Source organism: Pteropus vampyrus, unplaced genomic scaffold (assembly GCF_000151845.1).
Source record: "Pteropus vampyrus isolate Shadow unplaced genomic scaffold, Pvam_2.0 Scaffold30, whole genome shotgun sequence".
Classification (NCBI taxonomy): domain Eukaryota; kingdom Metazoa; phylum Chordata; class Mammalia; order Chiroptera; family Pteropodidae; genus Pteropus; species Pteropus vampyrus.
Window position 1 is genome coordinate 7980076 of NW_011888811.1, and position 20042 is coordinate 8000117.

Consider the following 20042-nt stretch of genomic DNA (forward strand, 5'->3'; position numbering starts at 1 on the left):
TTAATGGGGGAAAATAGTCTTTCATCAAATGGTGCTGGAATATATGAATATTCATATGCCCAAAATTGCAAACCTCAATCAACCCTACACTATACACAAAAATTAATTCAAATGGACTCCATATCTAAACATAAGAGCTAAAAAACTTCTAAATGAAAACACAGGAAAAATCTTTGTCACCCTACATTAAACAGAAATGTTTTAGGACAGGAAAAGCACAAACCACAAAATAAAAATTGATAAATTAGACTATCAAAATTAATAAAAAAACATTTTCTTTTTGAAAGACATTGTTTTTAAAAAAGAACATATTTTCAAACCACATATCTCATAAAGGTTTACACTTATTGTAAAGAACGTTTATAATTCAACAATGTGAAATCAAGTGACTCAATCAAAAAAACAGGGAAAAGATTCAAGTAGACAACTTATCAAAGAAGATGGCCAAAAAAAAAAAGCACAGAAGTAAGATAAAGTTAAAATGGCTAAAATTTTCAAAATAACTGACGATACCAAGCATTAACCAGAATACAGAGGAACTAACACTGTCATACGTTATTGTAGAAATGCAAAATGTACAACTACTTTGGAAAAAATTTTGGTGGTTTCTTAGAAAGTTAAACATACTTTTGCCATATACCCAGCAATCGTATTCTATAGAATTTACCCAGGAGAAATGAAAATGTACATTTTCCAAAAAATTTGTACAAGAATGTTTATAGTATCTTTATTTCTAATCGCCAAAAACTGAAAATGACACGAATGTCCATCTAATGGTGAGTAGATAAAAAAAATTGTGGCATATAAGGGAATACTACTCAGCAATAAAAAGGAACAAACTAATGATACATTCAAACACCTGGATGAATCTCAAAAGTATTATCTTAGGTGAAAAACAAAAAGACACAAAAGACTGCATACTCTATGAATTCATTTAAGACAGTCTAGAAAAGGCAAAAGTATAGAAACAGAAAACAGATTAGTAGAGGTAGGGTATGGGGAGAGAGGGTTAGCTGTGAAGTGGCATGAAGAAACTTTATGAGATTATGAAAATATTCTATACTTTTATTGGGAAGGCAATTACTCATCTGTATATATTTGTTAAAGATCATCAAACTATACTATAAAAGAGTAAATGTTATTATGTATAATTATAACTTAGTAATTTTTAAATATCTTTAAGAATATTAGCATAAAAGGAAACTGGGTAATATGTACACAGGATTTTTCTGTAACATCTGTACAACTGTATGTGAATCTACAGTTATCTCAAAATAAAAAGTTTTAAATAATAAAATTTTTAAAATTATAAAGAGATTTACAATCTCTTTTAAAGAGATTTACAGTCTCTTTTAAAGAGATTTACAGTCTCATTTTAAAAGGAAGAAAAAGGGTCAAAATATTCCCCAGATTAGGAGGAATCCTTCAACCCTCAAAAACTAACTCCAACTTGAGGTCTTACCAGAAAAGCTGACAGACAGAACCTGCCAAGAATCAAAGTTAAACTGCAACCATCCCAAATCTCCCAGACATACTTTGCACCAGTGGAGAACGTCAACCCAGGACAAGTGGCTAATGTCTAATGAGAGACTGGTGAGCCACAAAAAAACTTCCCCAAAATCCACAGGGCGCAAAGTGTTAGAGCTGTCCATGGCAGTTGATAAAGTTCCTCTTTAAGGTTCTATATCTGCCTGGCAGACTTCCTCCCTTTGGTCCTGCAGACTGGGTTCTAAAAACCATAGGTAGGCATCACTACAAACCAAGCAGGGGGTGAAGTATTCTGGCAGGAAGCAAAGGGGCAAACGATCGAAAAGGGCTTGAACTTCAGTTTGGGGAAAAGGCCCTTGGCACATCATTTAGAAGTTACAACTTTACTTTCATCAGAAGACTTGAACTGTACCCCAGCTAGGTTATTGTGGACCCTTGCCCAAGTTCTTTAACTTCAGTTTCCGCACCACTGATGGTGGTAATAGTGCCTCACAAGAGAGAGCTTAAGATGTAATGAGGTCATGGTTGTTCAAATGATAGGTGTAGCCCATATATCACTAGGGGAACATAAGAAAATTTTAGGTTATAACAGACTTTTTAATACTTATAAACTTAATTTAAAGGGTATTAGAAAAATAGAACTAGCCCATCTACCTTGCTAAAATGAAACTAAGTTCCAAATTTATCCAAGTAAAATCTATGTTAAAAAATATATTAAGTTAAGGTGGGGGAGATGGGTAAAAAAGGTGAAGGGAAATAAGTATGAACTTCCAGCTATAATATAAATAAGCAATGGGGATGTAATGTGCAGCACAGGGAATAAAGTCAATAATATCATAACTTCATACGATGACAGATGGGTACTAGACAGTGTGGTGTTCACACTGTAAGGTATATAAATGTTGAATCACTATGTTGTACACCTGAAACTAATGTAATATTATATACCAACTATATTTTAATTTCAAGATTTAATAAATTAAAATTGAAATTTGACTTGAAAAATATATATTAATTTTTAATGTAGTAAGTAAATATGGCAGAAATCATAAATATGATTAAAATTTGAGAACTAATACTGCCAGCTATGAGAACCAGGGCCCTGAATCTCATCACTGGTCTCCTGGAAGAAGCCCTTGAGGTTTTCCACATTAGGTAACACAAAGCTCTCTTTATAAGAACCCAGAGGCACAGTATTTTTGTTCATAAGATCAGATGTGGTTGTACTTTCAAGGATTTGATTTGTTTTATCTCACAGACATTGCAAACTGTGCAATTGATTAGGTTTTCCTGTTTGCATTGACAATGCAATAAGCTTAAAGGCCAACTTAGAGACCAGTTATCACATATGTTTAAGACTGTATCATAATCATTGTTTATTAGCCTCACTCCTAATGCTGTTTAATGTCACCAGTTTACTGTTATTTTAAAATTTCCCTTCTGTTTTTAACGTATTGGCTTCCTATATTTTATATCCTTTTAGGCCATCTTAAATCTCATTTTAAATAAGAGAGGATATTTTTAAATGTCCTAAGTTCTTTTTATTATATAAAGATAGCATAAGCACAATTTGTCCTTAAACTTAAGAAATTGCCTTTTCTGAATCTCTCTGTATCCTTAGGTTAATGTGGATTTCGGTTTGCTTTCATAAGAGTGAGACAATCAATCATTTGGTATCATTTTGAAATTAGTCCTGGTCAAAAGCCATCCTTTTCAGCATTACCTCACTAAGGTACAGATAGTTATGACCGATTTCAGACCCGGGTAACCCCGCAGACCTAAAGTAAAATGGGAAGTGGGTAGCACTGGGCTTCCTCCTTTTTCCTCAAAAGCCAAGGTTTTGTTGACCAAAACAAAAAACAAAAAAACAAAACAAAACAAAAAAACACCACAATCGCAAGCAAAAATGATACCAAAATTTGGCATCAGAATACCAGCAGCGATGGAAAGCTATTTATTTAATCATAATTTATATGCTGAGTCTCCTAAGTCAGTAGACTTTTCCTGTCTTCATCTTCTTGTAACTACCACTGTCTGCTCCAGTGAGAAAAGATGGGGTGCTTGGATCAACTCATCTTTTTTTGGTATCTTAATTACATTATTTTTTCTGAGCCTCATTTTTTCTATATAATATAAAGATAGTCCCTATTCTACCTATTTCGGCATGAAGTCTCAATGAAATACTAGTCAGAATTCTTTTTGTTGCATGTGATAAAAAGTCAACTCAAATGAGCTAAGGAAAAAAGATAGATAGTGGCAGGATTATTTGAAGTTATTCACATGAAGATTGAACAACCAAATCAGTGCATAAAGGGAAATCTCAGAGACCTCTGGTATCAAAAACTTAAATGCCACCAAGACCCTCTTTGTGTTTTTCGCTTCTATTCATTCTGCAGGTCTACTTTATTCTTTCTTAAAATAGACCAGCCAGGAATATGGCCACCCATAGCTTCAGTATCCAAGAATTCATAATGCACAAACCTATAGAGAAACCAAAATTCACTTTCTCTAGTCACAAACTCAAAAATCCTACAAATGAAATTAATTGGCTAATCTTGGGTCAGGTACCCATCATTGAATACATCAACTGTGGCCATAAGTTTGGGTATTATAATTAACCTAGACTAGATCGAAGGCCTATCTTCAAGCCAATAAACACTGTCTAGGAGAGAAATCTTTTAAAAGATGGCAGCTCCCACTGAAGTTATATAATTAGAGGAAGAAGCATTTCACACACACACAAAAAGCAAAGGTGAAGAAAGGTAGACTATTATCAGCAGAAAAAAAAAAATAGAGGATTATTATAGAAGATTTTAAGAAATCTGGATTATTAGACAAATACATGGCTCTCAAATCAATCAAGACTTTAAGACTCATATCAAGTGCCACCCACTCCAAGAAGCCTTTCTGGCAATTATTGCCAATTATATAATCCTTCCCTCACTGGCTTACCCATTATGTTTATGTAAAATATACCTTCTATTCAATTATATTTAATTTTTTATTTGAGTATGTATGACATTAAATTGTTTTCTAACCAACTATTTTAAATGTTGCCTTCTCCACTTCATTGTTCTCTGATGAGAGAAACTGGCCGTTTCTTGATGATGTAGTCATAACGGTTGATGTTAATTGATTATTACTCCCAGAAAAGATATTCATTTGTATTTTCACTGGGGTCTACCACAGGCAACATCTCGGCCCAAAGGAGTGATTATAATGCTGGGAATATTAAACACATGCAACAGGATGTCTCTGGCAGTCTAAACTGGGCCTGAATACTATGAAGTCAAACATAACCCCCACTGCACTACTATATATCATCATCATTTTTATCATCATCAGTTACGGTCTGTGAATAGACTTATGGCAACTAAGCATTCAGGATGTACTATCTGGATGGGGGAGGGGTAGGCAGCATTGCATCATGGGCTGTGAAGCCAAGCAGACCCGAATTTGGTCTAAATTCTGCTACTTAGCTGTGTAACTAATGTCAAACTACTTCGCACAACTGAACATCTGTTTCCTCACTGTCAAGTGGGTACAATAATAGTACCTACCTCAAGCTGCTGTTTTGAGGATTAAATGGGGTAAGATGTCTAAAGTGTCTAAAGCCCTTAGTATTGTACATGGTACACAGGAAGTGCTCAATAAATGGTAGCATTTTGGTAATATTCCAATTCAAATAATATGTTTCATTCCCCCATAAACATGTATATTCATCAAACCACACAATGTAACCTTTAGTTAGAGAATGCAACAATTATATCATACACCACAATCAAGTTGGACTTATGCCTAGGATGCAAGGTTGGTACAATATCTGCAAATCAGTTAATGTAATATACCACATTAACAAATTGAAAGATAAAAACCACATGATCATATCAACAGATGCAGAAAAAGCATTCAACAAAATCCAGCATCCATTTATGATAAAAACTCTCAGCAAAGTGGGAATAGAGGGAACATACCTCAACATAACAAAGGCCATATATGACAAACCTTCAGCTAACATCATACCCAATGGGGAAAGGCTAAAAGCTTTTCCCTTAAGATCAGGAACAAGACAATGATGCCCACTTTCACCACTCCTCTTCAACACTGTATTGGAAGTCTTGGCCATAGCAATAAGACAAGAAAGAGAAATAAAAGGTATCCAAATTGGAAAGGAAGAAGTAAAACTCTTGTTATTTGCCGAAGACATGATTCTATAGAGAACCCTAAAGATTCCACCAAAAAAACTATTAGAACTAATCAATGAATTCAGTAAAGTAGCAGTTTGCAAAATAAACATTCAGAAGTCAGTGGCATTTTTATACACCAATGATGAACTTTCAGAAAGAGAAATTAAGAAAACAATTCCATTTACAATTGCATCAAAAATAATAAAATACCTGGGAATTAAATTAACCAAGGAGGTAAAAGACCTATTCTCAGAAAATTATAAGTCATTAAAAAAAGAAATTGAAGAACATACAAAGAAATGGAAGCATGTGCCATGTTCATGTGTAGGAAAGAATCAACATCATTAAAATGGCTGTACTACCCAAAGCAATCTATAGATTCAATGCAATCCCTATCAAAATACCAAAGGCATTTTTCAGAGAGATAGAACAAATAATCCTAAAATTTATATGGAACCATAAAAGACCCCAAATAGCTATGGCAATCTTGAGAAAGAAGAATAAAGTTGGAGGTATCACACTACCTGATATTAAACTATACTACAAGGCTACAGTAATCAAAACAACATGATACTGGCATAAAAACAGAAAAATTAATCAGTGGAACAGAATAGAAAGCCCAAAGATAAATCCACACCTATATGCTCACTTACTATATGACAAAGGAGGTAAGAATATAAAATGGGGTAAAGACAGTCTCTTCAGTAAATGGTGTTGGGAAAATTGGACTGATGCATGCAAAAAAAAGAATTTGGATCACCTTCTTACACGGTATACAAGAAGAGACTCAAAATGGATTAAAGACTTAAATGTAAGATCCGAAACCATACAACTTCTAAAGAAAACAGGCAGTAAACTCTCTGATATTACCAACAGTAATTTCTTTTCAGATATATCTCCTTTGGCAAGGGAAACAAAAGAAAAAAATTAACAAATGGGACTACATCAAACTAAAAAGTTTTTGTACAGCAAAGGAAACCATCAACAAAACAAAAAGACAACTGATTAATTGGGAGAAGATATTCGCTTATTATACATCTGATAAGGGGTTGATATCCAAAATATATAAAGAACTCATACAACTGAACAACAAAAAACAAACAATCCAATTAAAAAATGGGCAGAAGACCCGAACAGATACTTCTCCAAAGAGGAAATACAGTTGTTTAATAGACATATGAAAAGATGCTCAAGGTCACTAATCATCAGAAAAATGCAAATTAAAACCACAATGAAATATCACCTCACACCTGTCGAATGGCTATCATCAATAAATCAAAAAACAACAAATGTGGAGAAAAGGAAACTCTCATACACTGTTGGTGGGATTGCAAATTGGTACAGCCATTATGAAAGACAGTATGGAGGTTCCTCAGAAAATGAAAAATGGATATACCTTTTGACCCAACGATTGCACTTCTGGGTATTTATCCAAAGAAAACCAAAACAATAATTTGTAAAGATCTATGCACCCCAATAGTCATGGCAGCACAATTTACAGTAGCCAAGATATGAAAGCAACCTAAATGCCCATCAGCAGATGATTGGATAAAGATATTATGGTTCATATATACAATGGAATATTAAAAAAATAAAATCCCACCATTTGCAACGACATGGATGAACCTAGAGGTTATTATGCTGAATGAAATAAGTCAGACAGAGAAAGATAAATACCATATGATTTCACTTATATGTGGAATCTAAGGAAGAAAAAGAACAAACTAATCAAAAACAGACTCACAAATATAATGGACAATTTGGTGATGGACAGAGGGGAACGGAGTTTGGGGGATTGGGAAAATGGGGTGAAGGGTTAAAGAAGTACAAATTAGTAGTTGATAGATGGTTGTGAGGATGGGGAGCACAGAATAAGGAATGCAGTTAGCATTAATATGTTGGCTAGGTGGAAAACCAGATGAGACAAGGAGCAATTAGGGAGATCATTTTATGAACAATATAAATGTCTAACCAATGTACTATATACTTGAAACTAAACTAAACTAAACTAAAAACTAAACTAAAATAAAATAAAATAAGTTAGATATGAAATAACACATTACGCCCAAAGAAAGTAGAAGAAAGTGATAGAAGAAAGTAATTAAATAAAAAATTAATTTCTAGTGAGACATATCAAAATCAAAGAGAAGACACAAATAATCAATATTAGAAATGAAAGGGGGCATCATTATAGATAGATATTTTAGACATTAAAAAATCATAAAGGATACTATTAAAAATATATTTCTAAATTTCAATAGAAAATTAAAATAATCCTGTAATGATAAATAAATTAAATATCTACTTTAAAATCTTCCCCAAAAGAAAATGGCAGTCACAGATAGCATTATTCATGAGTTGAGTTTTACCAAGCACTTAAAGAAGAAATCAGACTCTACAGTATAGAAAATGGAACATTCGCAAACTGGTTTTGAGAACAGCCTTGATATAAAAAACGAAACAAAACAAACAAAAAAAACTGACAAATGTATTCTGAGGAAGGAAAGTTACAGACTAATCTCACTCTTGAACCCTGATGCATTAAAGCCGGCAATATATAAAGAATAGTATATTACAACAAAGTAGAGTTTATTACAAGAATGTAAGGTTAACATTTATAAACTTACACATGTAATTTACCACGTTAAAAGAACAAGGAGAAAAAGCATCTGATTTTCTCAAGAAGTGCTAAATGAGCAACAACAAAAAAAAGATAAATCAAATTGTATCAAAATGTTAAACTTTTATGCTTCAAAGGAAACCATCAAGAAAGTGAAAAGAAAAGCCACAGGAAAAAAGAAAAAGAAAAGCCGTAGAACAGGAAAATATTGGCAAATTGTATATCTGATAAGGGATTTGTATCTAGAATATATAAATAACTCTTACAGTTCAATAATTAAAAGACAAATAACCCAATTTTTAAAAATGGGGAAAGGATCTGCATAGACATTTCTCTAAGAAAAATATTAAATGGCTAATAAACACATGAAAGGACCCTCCACATCATTAGTCATCAAAGAAATGCAAATCAAAACCACAATGAGAAACCACTTGATATCCTCTAAGATGGCAAGAATCAAAAAGTCAGGTAACAGCAAATGTTGGCAAGGATGTAGAGAAATCAGAATGATTATACACTGTTGATGGGGATGTCAAATGGCGCAGCCACTTTGGGGAACAGTCTGGCAGTTCCTCAAATGATTATGCATAGAATTACCGTATGACCCATCAATTCCAATTCCAGGTAACTACCTGAGAAAAATTTAAACACAAATCCAAACAGAAATTTGTACATAAATATCATAGCAGGATTTTTCATAGTATCCAAAGGGTGGAAACAACACAAATGTCCATTAACTAATGAATAAACAAAATGTAACACATTCATACAATGAATATTATTTGTCCATAAAGAGGAATGAAATACTGATATGATACATGCTACATGGTAAGTAAAAGAAGCCAGTCACAAAGACCACATATTGTATGATTCCATTTATATGAAATGTTCAGGGAAACCCATGAAAACAAAAAGTTAGATGAGTTATTTCTTAGGACAGGGGTGGTGGCTAGGGTGGCAGGAGAGTGAGAGCTAAAGACTATGGGATTTCATCTCAAGGTGATGAAAAGTTTCTAAACTTGACTGTGGAGAGGGTTGCACATATGTGAGTGTACTAAAAACTTGAATTTATACTTGAAAGGGGAGAATTGCATGGTATGTGAATTATATCTCAATAAAACTTTTTTTTTAAAAAAAAAGGGGAAAAAATCACATTTCAAAGATACTACAAAAAAAGAGTGTAAGGTATCTATCTCATTAACATATTTTTACATTGATTACATTTTGAGATAATATTTTCAATTTATAAAATAAATTAATATCAATGTCATCCATGTGTTTCACCCATTTTAATATGACTACTTAAAAATTCAAAATGGCATACACGCTCGCCTTATATTTCTATTGAACAGTGCTGCTTCCGAGATCTTAAACAAAAGCACCTCCTACATGTGCTGTAGAGTCTGGAAGATCCTGACAGAGAGGGCAGGAAAACAGGCTGTCCAATTCCTGTTGTAACTTGCAACCCTTAGGAGCCTTGGCAGGTCTGAGTTGTTCTTTAGTTCATTGCCGCTGGAGTAAATCAATCACTGCTAGAGGGTACAGTACCTTCGACGTGGAAGGTGGTACTCGGAAATCAGCAGTTCCAAATAGCCTGGTCTAAATTGCCCCAGATTCAGTCCTGTGTAACTCTGCCCACTAGCCTTCCCCGCAGCATAGATCACCTCCTTTTAATTTCCTTCCTCACATTTGTTTAGCAAACCAAAGCTAACAAAGATCGCGTCTCAATTCCCAGGGTAAATCCACTAAGAAAAAGATGATGTGAGATAACCATTCTCATTTTATCGTTGAAGAGATTGGACCTACCCAAGATCAGAAAGTATACAGCTAGGCAAGAACCTGAAGAGAGTGTCTCAAAGCCTAAACAGTGCGTGTTTTGTGTTTTGCCGTATCCAAATACCATCTGCACTTTCTTTTTTTTTTTAATGGGTACTTACCCATTTTTACCTAAGTCAATTGATACTGAAATTTTACTTGAATTCTTTACATAGAAAACCAGTATCACTCACCATAAATAGATTAATAAATACAATATAGAACAATGCTACTTAGAAACTGTTGCCCGAAGAGCTTTAAAAAAGTCCCCATGCCCAGGCCATACCCTATACCTACCAAGTCAGAATTCCTCAGAAGAGGGAGGAGACCAGGCATGAGCATTTTTTAAAGCTCTCCCCAGGAAATAGCAGTATGAGCCGAGGATGAGACCCTCTAGAAGTGAAGCTATTGCCTGTTCGAGCCTCTGCACCTAAGGCCTGCTCTCTGAAAAAGAGACATCAACATGTGATGGAGAGGAACCAAAGACACACTAGCCCAAAACTGACTTTCTCTTTGATGGCATCAGAAAAACTGAAAAAATAACTTTGAAACAGGGAAAAGTTCTCATTTTTTATTTATAACTGAGTTGTTCCTTTGCGGGGTAAAATCACTTCCCTTGGTACTTGCCCTTTGGAAAACACTGGGCCAGAAGACCCAAGTGGTCTGGTTTTCACTCCAACAACACACTTCCCAACCAAAGACTCCACCAAGGTAATTCTGGAAAACCCTTAGTCACTTCTGTGTGTTCTCCAGCAGGGACTTCAAATGCTTGCACTTACATCATGTTTTTAGGCCCATCTTTCTATTTCCAAATGAATCCAACCAGTGGTTCACATTAGAAAATCTGAAGGCAAAACTACATCTGTCTCCTTTCATTTCCTCTTGAGAAGCCCCTCATTTTCACCCAAAAAATGGCCCGGGAGATGGTTGAAGGCAGCTGTGCAGCTTTTGGATCCTAAAAGGAAGTATTACCAGGGAAGAGAGGAACCAGGGGGGACCATACAGAAAGCCACATGACTTGCAGAGGGGCTTCCGCGATTTGGTTTCCGTTCTCATCTCACCTCGGAGCGTACATGAGCACCCAAGACAGCCTTTCCCGATCATGAGAGGAGACAAAAATGAAAGCTGGACTTCTGAGTAGAGACTCCGTATCAATAAGACCTCGTTTCCTCTTCTGACCTGGGGCATCACCACCAGCACTGGGTACCTGTCTATATGGACTCAGGTTTGAAGGGCTCCCCCAGAGGAGAGCATGGCCTTGAGAACAAGCAGTTAGTGTCACTAAACATACAGTTGAGCAAATCTCCGATCTCCTCACTCCTATATTTAAAACCTTGAATGCTGACGCAGGCTACAGCCAGATGGCCAGGCCATTTTACTGTCTTGACAGCCGAATATTTCTCATTTCCCTTAGAGCCTAAGATCCAGCCTTGAGGCCTCCACTATCCCAAACCTGAACAGCTTCTGCTGTGTCCATAGTCTAAAAAGTCCTTCTGCCCCATCCCCACTGGTCTAAAGCCTACCTACCCTCAAGGCTCACTACTATGTCACCTCCTCCATGAAACCTAAGGTGATTCTTCTAGCCAAATAATAATCATAATAGAATTAATAGCAATAGAATTAACATTAATAGCTAATATTTACAGAATGCTCGCTATAGGAAGGCACCAAGCAAAGAGCCCACATGCATGATCTCAAACAAATCATACACTAGACAGTATCTCATTATCCCCGCCCTTCCATTTCCTATCTCTATGACATCAGACAAAAACTTTTCTCTCTCTGTTCCTCATTTTCCTCAGACGTCAATAAGGATTATAGTATACCTTCCTCATAAGATTGTTGTAAGGATAAAATAAGTTAATGCATATAAAGCATGTAGCGTAGTACCTGACATTTGGTTTTTGCTCAGTAAGTAGCAGTACTTCTTGTAAAAACTTCACAAGAGGTAAATAATAATGTGTTAGTGTTATCCTCATCTTATAGGTGAGGAAACCAAGGCACAGAGAGTTTGGGGTAAACTGCCGAAGATCAGTAAAGAACTACTCTCTGGTCTTAACTGGGCTTTGCTCATAGCACTCGACTATTCTAGTCAATTACTTGTGTGTTTGTTGTCATCAACAGCTTCACTCTCAACTTTTCCTTCAGGGACCATTAAACCCCAGGGGAGCAGAACTCGTTGGTGAATCCTGAGTACTCAGACCCTGCATTTTCCTACCTTGTTGCCCCCTTTCCCCGACTCTCCCTCTTCTCTTTATCACAATATAGGCCCCTCCCTCAAAGATACTGTGACTGTCTCCTCCTTCATGTCATCTGCCTTCATCCTCCCAAGTAGGTCCTTAAAGCATCCCCCAGTGCTTCTCTCAACTTGTCCTGTTTAACAGCCATTTGAGGACTGGACTTATTTCCACTGCTAAACTGTAAATTCTTTATGAAAAGGATTCCCTCTCGACCAAATAATATCTTAGGCAGTCAATAAAAGTGTGATGGATGAATGAATGGGTGAATAAATGAATGAATGCACTTGTTTCGATGCTTCCTGGGTGCGCTTGGTGTCTGCAGCTGCATCAAAATCACTTTTGTCCTGAGCACTTTGCAGAGGAGATAAGTGTTCATTCATCATGTGGACCAAGGAGATATCAAGAGAGGTCATGTTCACTATGACTCAGTGGAGCATTCTGAGCTACATTATACCTTGGCAAGCTTTATGCACTCTTTTCAGAAGTTGCAATCAGTCAGTACAGTCAAATTTAACCCATGCTGTACACCTGAAACTAATATAAAATTATATTGAACATTAACTCTGATTGAAAAATAAAAATTAAAAAAATAATAAAATATAAAAAAAATTAACCCACGGGTTTATTGTAGTGACTACAATATTGTTTTTTAAATTGAATTTGAAGTACAGCCACGTGGGAAGACCTTTTGACAGTTTCTTTAAAAACTAAACTTATTCTTACCATACAAGCCAGCAATTAGGCCCCTTGGTGTTTATACAAAGGAGTTGAAAACTTATGTCTACACAAAAACCTACACATGGATGTTTATAACAGCTTTATTCATAATTGCCAAAAATTGGAAGCAATCAAGATGTCCTTTAGTAAGTGAATAGGCAAATAAACTGCAATATATCCAGACAATGGAATATTATTCGGCATTAAAAAGAAAATGAGCTACCGAGCCATGAAAAGACATGAAGAAAACTTAAATGCATATTACTAAGTGAAAGAAGTAATCTACATACTACATGATTCCAACTATCTGACATTCTGAAAAAGGCAAAATTATGGAGACAGTAAAAAGATCAGTGGTTGCCAGGAGCCGGATGGGGTGGGGAGGAGAGGGATGACTAGGCAGAGCACAGAGGATTTTTAGGTCAGTGAAAATACTCTGTATAATACCACAGTGATGAATACACTAGTCCAAACCCACAACACCAAGAGCAAGCCCTAAGGTAAATTACAGACTTTGAGTGACAAGGATGTGTCCATGTAGGTTTATCAAATGTACAATATACCACTCTGGAGGGGGATGTTGATAATGGGGGAGGCTGTGCATATGTGGGGTCAGGGAGTCTATGGGATATCTCTGTATTTTCCTCCTAATTTTGCTGTGATCCTCAAACTGCTAAAAAATAAAGTCTTAACTTAAAAAAAAAAAAAAAAACAAAAAAAAAACAAAAAAAAACTGAATTTGAATGCATTTGAAATGAAACATGACCACCCTAGCATTCTGCTGTCTCCAGTGCCATCCATGGCTCTCTTCATTTGTTTATCGCTCCTGCTTGGCTCCTAAAAGCCCCAGATTTCATCATCCCTGCACATCTAGCATAATAAGCGGTCTTTATTTCAAGTCTTAGCTCCAGAAAGTTCCAATGGAACAACAAGAAAATCTAAATAAAGACCTATTCAGTTCAAATACAATAATTTCGAGTGAATATAAGAGAAAATGAGATATGAGCCTCTGAAACCATAATCGAGGACTATCATACTGTGTTAGTTTTACGACTAACTGCCCTGAGAGTTGTCAGCCTTTCAGAAATAAGTACTGGGCAATATTTTATAATTTATTAATCAACAGCACAAATGTTGTGCCCAATATTGCTCTAAAGACTGAAAGACTTAGAAGGAAAAGAAAACAACAGGCATCTTGATTCAAAGAAACTTGTCATCTATTTCTATAGTCCTGGAGAATAAGAGTCTCAAAATAATAAAAGCAGCAGGGAGGAGACAAGGGGGAGGTAGATGGGGTAAAAAGGATCAATTATGCGGTGACTTTTTTCATAATCATAGTAAAATTTAAAAAAAGAAAAATAGTAGCTATTGTTACTACTACTACGACTACTACTACTACTACTAAGAACAACAACAACAGGCACAGAGTGTCTAGTATAAACCAGGCTCTGATCATAGAGCATATGAGTCCTCTATATGCAATATCCCTTTCAATCTTTACAACACCCTTTTGTGGTAGACACTAGAATAAAAACGATCTCATTTTAACATGAGGAAATGGCAGCACAGAAAGAATGAATACCTCTCCCAAAGCCATTTAAACAATAAAGAGTAGAGTTGGTATTTAAGGATCTGGGCTCTTGGAGACCATTCTGTTTAACTACGTTCTATATTCCACCTCAAAAGGTAACAGGAGTTTACTTTCAATGTAAAACATAGTGAGGAAATCTAGCTCCAGTTCAGGTCATCCAAGTTTGAAAAGATGGATTGTTCTTTTTCATCCCCACCTCTATCCCCCAACAGAGCCATGCTTTTCTGCATAAATTAACCACTACAATCACTCTCCCTGTGGCATATCATGACAAAAGTCAGTGGATCCAGGAGAGAATTAAATGGATAGAACTTGCAAAGACAACCTGAACCATTCGACATAATGACTGCGAGCGTAAAATTTCTGAGGCTAGGATTTCCCCCAAGGAAGTATCTGCCTCTGGTCATCGCTAAGATAAAAAGGAGAAAGCCTAAGCCAACCTAAGAGCGCTTCCTCATTCAGAATGTATTTTTTATGCCTAAAGTGTTGACCAATAAGGACACATTCTACCTCTGAGTGATATTTTAGGTTCTCCGGCTGATTTCCTGGATCGTCCCATCACAAGGATGACGTAAAGATATCTCCCAGTTGCCATGAGAACTGGTTTCATCAGTGTCTCAGCCAGCCTGGAAAATTTGCATACGTGATATCATGCAGAGAGAGAAAGTTACGCTGCCTTAAAGTCAACTGGTTCTGTGGACTACTGTTCTTTGAGGCAACGTGGTATTTATATTGCATCAAGGTTCTGGGAGCATTTCAAAGACAGGTCTGCTCACTAATCCTCACACTTTCTCTCACTCGCCAGCTAAGGAAACGGATGAGAGCAACCAAAGGAATGTGCTGGAAGAGCTGGGTGTTGAATTCCTTCTCAGCATGTTCTATAATTGCATTCTGGCAGGATGTTCCTGATTACGAAGGGCAACGCCCCAAGGCTGAGCCAGCTTAACTGCAGGTTCTAACAATAACCAACCCTTCAGAGCCTCAGCATGCATTTCTTCATCAAGGGCCTCCAAAGCACTATTGCACATCACATACTCGTTTCCTCCTTGTACAACAGCGCATGCTTTCATTCTATTGCTGAAGATCCGCATGCATTTCTCACCCTTTCTCTCCTCTCTTCTGTTTGAAGTTGCCAGGCTGGGTTAGCACTCTGGGGCCATCCCTGTTGATATACAGGCAAATAGAATACGATATTCAGGAAGAGGGCCACTTTCCTTCCTGGAATCCTTACATAAAATGCAACTGCGTGGTCAACTATAGCTTTGAGTAAGGATTTAGTGGCAAAAGAATATCTTGGTTCCACAGTCTGAAACTAATATGGCTCGTTCTGTGCTGAAATAGTTATGACACCCAAACAAGACCCAAGTATGCTTCGTAATAAGGTCAGATACAGAGGAGGTCCCTAGGAGTAGGAAAACACTACTGATTAGACCAACAGTTTCTAAACCCCAGGCTACCATGTAAATTCACAGAATGCTGTGAGATTTTGAAATTTTCCAAGGGAAACACAGGACACTCGACATCTGCTGAACACTGCCCCAACTCAGGGTTGTTCACAGTGTCAACAATAGATCATGCCACATTCCTTACAGTGATGGCATAACTTTGCAAAGCCGTGTTTTTAGCAGTTACGTAACAAAAAGCAAGTAACATAAGGAAATCAGTGTGGGACAGGAAATGAAGGTGGTAGTGTCCAATCTGATTCTAAAGGAGCTGTACAGTGCCCAACTCATCCCATTAGTAACTGAATGATTAAAAATGTGATTAAAAATTATTTAGGTATATCATTTTTTCAAATGCCTACTAAAAAGTTATTAGGACATAAAGACTTATTGATTGGCCCTAACTACTAAATAAATGGAACTGTTAGGTATTTCTTTTGGCCTAAGGGCACCATGAAAAAAAAAAAATCACTGAGACACTCAGGGCTCTGGAAACTGAGATGGTTTAGAAACTGCTGGTCTAAGCATTAATGTTTTCCCACTCCTAAGGACCTGCTCTGTACCTGACCTCATCACAAAGCGTATTTAGGTCTTGTTTGGGTGTCATAGCTATTTCAGCTCAGTGACTTTTCCACCTTTCAGTGCTAAAGGTGCCCACCACATGGGACCTTCCTAACCACAGTGACTGCCTCCGCCTCTCTGGGCTTCTCCTCCCTCTGCCCCCCAAGCTCTACTCACGCTGGCTTCCATTCAGTTCCACAAACACAACAAGCCCTTTCCCATCATGGGGACTTCTTCCTTGCTCTCCTCCTGGTTCCCTCTCAGGTCCCATCTTAAATGCCACCTCATCAGAAAGGCCTCCCCTGATCCACTGTAGCTTGGTCTCCCTGTATTGCTCTGTCTTACCCCGCATTCATTTCCTTCATAGTATTCTGTCCTCTGCATTATATATTTACCTCCATGAGAACAAACTCTATCTGTTCTGCTCACAGCTGAATCCACAGAACTTAGCAAAAAGCCTGATATATGATTACCATTCAGTAAATAACTGTGAAATCAGTAAATGACAGCTTAAATCATACAGAGGTATTTTGACTGTGGCCTTGTCAAGCCCAAAGCATTCAGAAAGCATTTCTGGCAAACAACCCTTCAGATAGAAATGTGAGCCAATTGCATCTCTAGTCCTGGGCTGAGGTAGTCAAGGGTGGTATTGGAAACCATGAATCTCAGCTCTGCTGCCTCCTTGCTGGCAGGCCTTGGGCAAGTTATTTATTCTGTCTCTAGCCCCCAGTGTCTTTGCCTGTGAAGGGTTATAATGAGGACTAACTATAAAGCTCTTAAATGGTGTCTGGCAAACAACAAGCATTCTATATAAAAGTCAGCTGCTCTTATTAGGGCAGTATTCAAAGACTCTCCATTCATGCCCACATATCATTCTCAGGGGAAGTTTCTGCCTCAGAAACTAATGGGTTCAAATGACTCTTGATTGTTATAGAGTACATAGATCATTGCAACAGTGATACTTAGGCAATTAAATTCCTATACCCATCAGTGTTCCTGGCTCGACTCATAATTGGAACCAAAAAAGAATCTGTATGGAACTTTTATTATGCAATTGGATGACAGAAATAAAGAGTATTTGTTGAATTATTGCTAATTTATCTAGACTTGCCCTTTGTTACAGCCTCAAGCGTACAGCTGAGTGTGTTTGCTTGATCCTCCCAACCCACTGCTTGCTTCCTCTTAACCAGCCCTGTCCAGTGGTACCTGGGGAGCTCACAGTCACAGAGGGAAGTGCCACAGGGCTCCCCTCTGTGAAGTGGGAAGAAGCATGAGCGCTGTCATCCATTTACACTGCATTTCCTGAGCCTTCTACCACCAGTCTCTCCCACCTGGCCCTCCTACCTGGCTCTCACCTCTGGATGCATCATTCTTGAAAAGCACTGGAATCACATCACTCTCCTCCCCCAAGAACTATGTGCACCTCCTATTTCACTATTTCACACGTACCCATGTCTCAGAAAACCATTTATCCCTTTGGTCTCCTGTATACAGCGAGGTAAGGATAGTGCCTTTCCTGCTAATTGAGTTGCTCTCACTTTATAAGAATAACATATAGTTGCTTTGCATGAGAGAGGGTACTGATGGACACAAGTCCACAACATGTTTCAATCCCAGCTTCTTCACTTACTAGCTACATTGTCTATGGCAAGTTAAGTTTAAATCTGCAAACCTGAACCTCTGTTTCCTCAGTTGTAAAGTGGGCAAGATAGTATCTACCACAGCTTCCTTGTGAGCGCTAGATGAGAAAACACTTGTGAAACATACAGCACAGCACCTGGGACTTAGGCGCACACTCCAAAAAGTGAGCTATTATTCTTTCTCATACAAACTCCTCATTCTTTGGATTCTAGCTTACCCATCACTTCTCCTGGGAAGCCTTCCCTGACCACCACCCCAAAGACACATGTGCTTCTAAAGCACCCTGCCCTGATCATCATCGTAAGATATGTCAGACTGCAGTGTCATTGCCTCTTGGTCTTTTGATTGTCCCCTAGAATATTTTGAAAACATCGCTGAAGAAAAAGGGTTTCTCCTACACTGCCATAGCAGCTGGCACAAAGTAAAGGCTCAGTGAATACTTGGTCAAATGAAAAGTAACTAATTGAATGAAAATCAAATAAAGACAAAATAATTGTTAAAACATTGCTGTGTTATATGACCTAATAATCCCTTCATTGTAAAATTAGAAACTCACTTGGAAACTAACCACATTCTTTTTTTTATATAATTTAATTTTAATAATAGTTATCACCTATTGATCCACCTTCTTTCCAAAATTTAATTTTAATAATAGTTACCACCTATTGATCCACCTTCTTTCCAAAATGTAACTTGATCCTACCTACTCTCTGAGGTAGGTCCTATCACTAGTCCCATCTCCCTCAAATGAGGACACTGAGGCTTAGAGGGCTGAAGTAATTTGCCCAAGATCATCCAGCTACAGAGCTGAGGCCCAAACCCAAGACTTTTCAACTCCAGAGTCAGCTTGCCCTGCTGCTTTCTAATATCACCAAGGATGCTGCTTTTCCTTTTAGCTAAATTTCTCTGGCCTCCCAAATACTACAGGGTGGCATTTCATCATCATTGATGCTTACACCATAAACATGATAATGCCTTAGGCATAAATTCATTTGGTTCCTAATCATCCACTACCTCGCCACATTTTTGTCTTGGCATTATTTAACTTTCATGCCTTGTCAAGTCTCCCCAATCTGAGTATAACCTAATGGTGGCAGTGCTCAAGTCTTCTGATTCTATCTTCCAAGGTCTAAAGGTATATCTTTCCTCTATTAAGAAAACATTAATTAAATTTCCGTCTATTAGGTTTACATATCTGAGTAAAATGACTGGAAAATCATCACTAAATCTGAAAGGTAAGTTTGGGACCGCATGAGTTGGATCTGTGGTATAAACAATTTTCACACTGGGGAATCCGGCAGACACTTCAAAAAAAAATAGACATGTTAAATAATCTTTGTACTTTTTTTTTTTTTAACCAGAGGCATGAGTTATGTTAAAAAGTGCCATCAAACATGAAGATAGATTCAGTTGAAACTTATTAGATTTCATTAACCAGTCACCATAAAAAAAATGAAAAAACAAAAATAAACATAAGCATAGATAGATAGATAGACAGATAGACAAGAAGGATAGGACTCGTAAAGCCAAAAATTAGGAAGAAAATGAAAGAAACTGATAAGGCAGGAGACCTGGGGTCCATAGTTATCTTCTGGAGCAGATTTCCACAGCAAGATACAATAAAAAGCCTGGATGAATATAAATTCTTACGAACAGAGAAACAAAGTAGCCTCAAATGTGAGACCCAAATCAACAGTCACAGTGGAAGATGCTCCAAGGCACAGGCCCTGATTTTTGGTC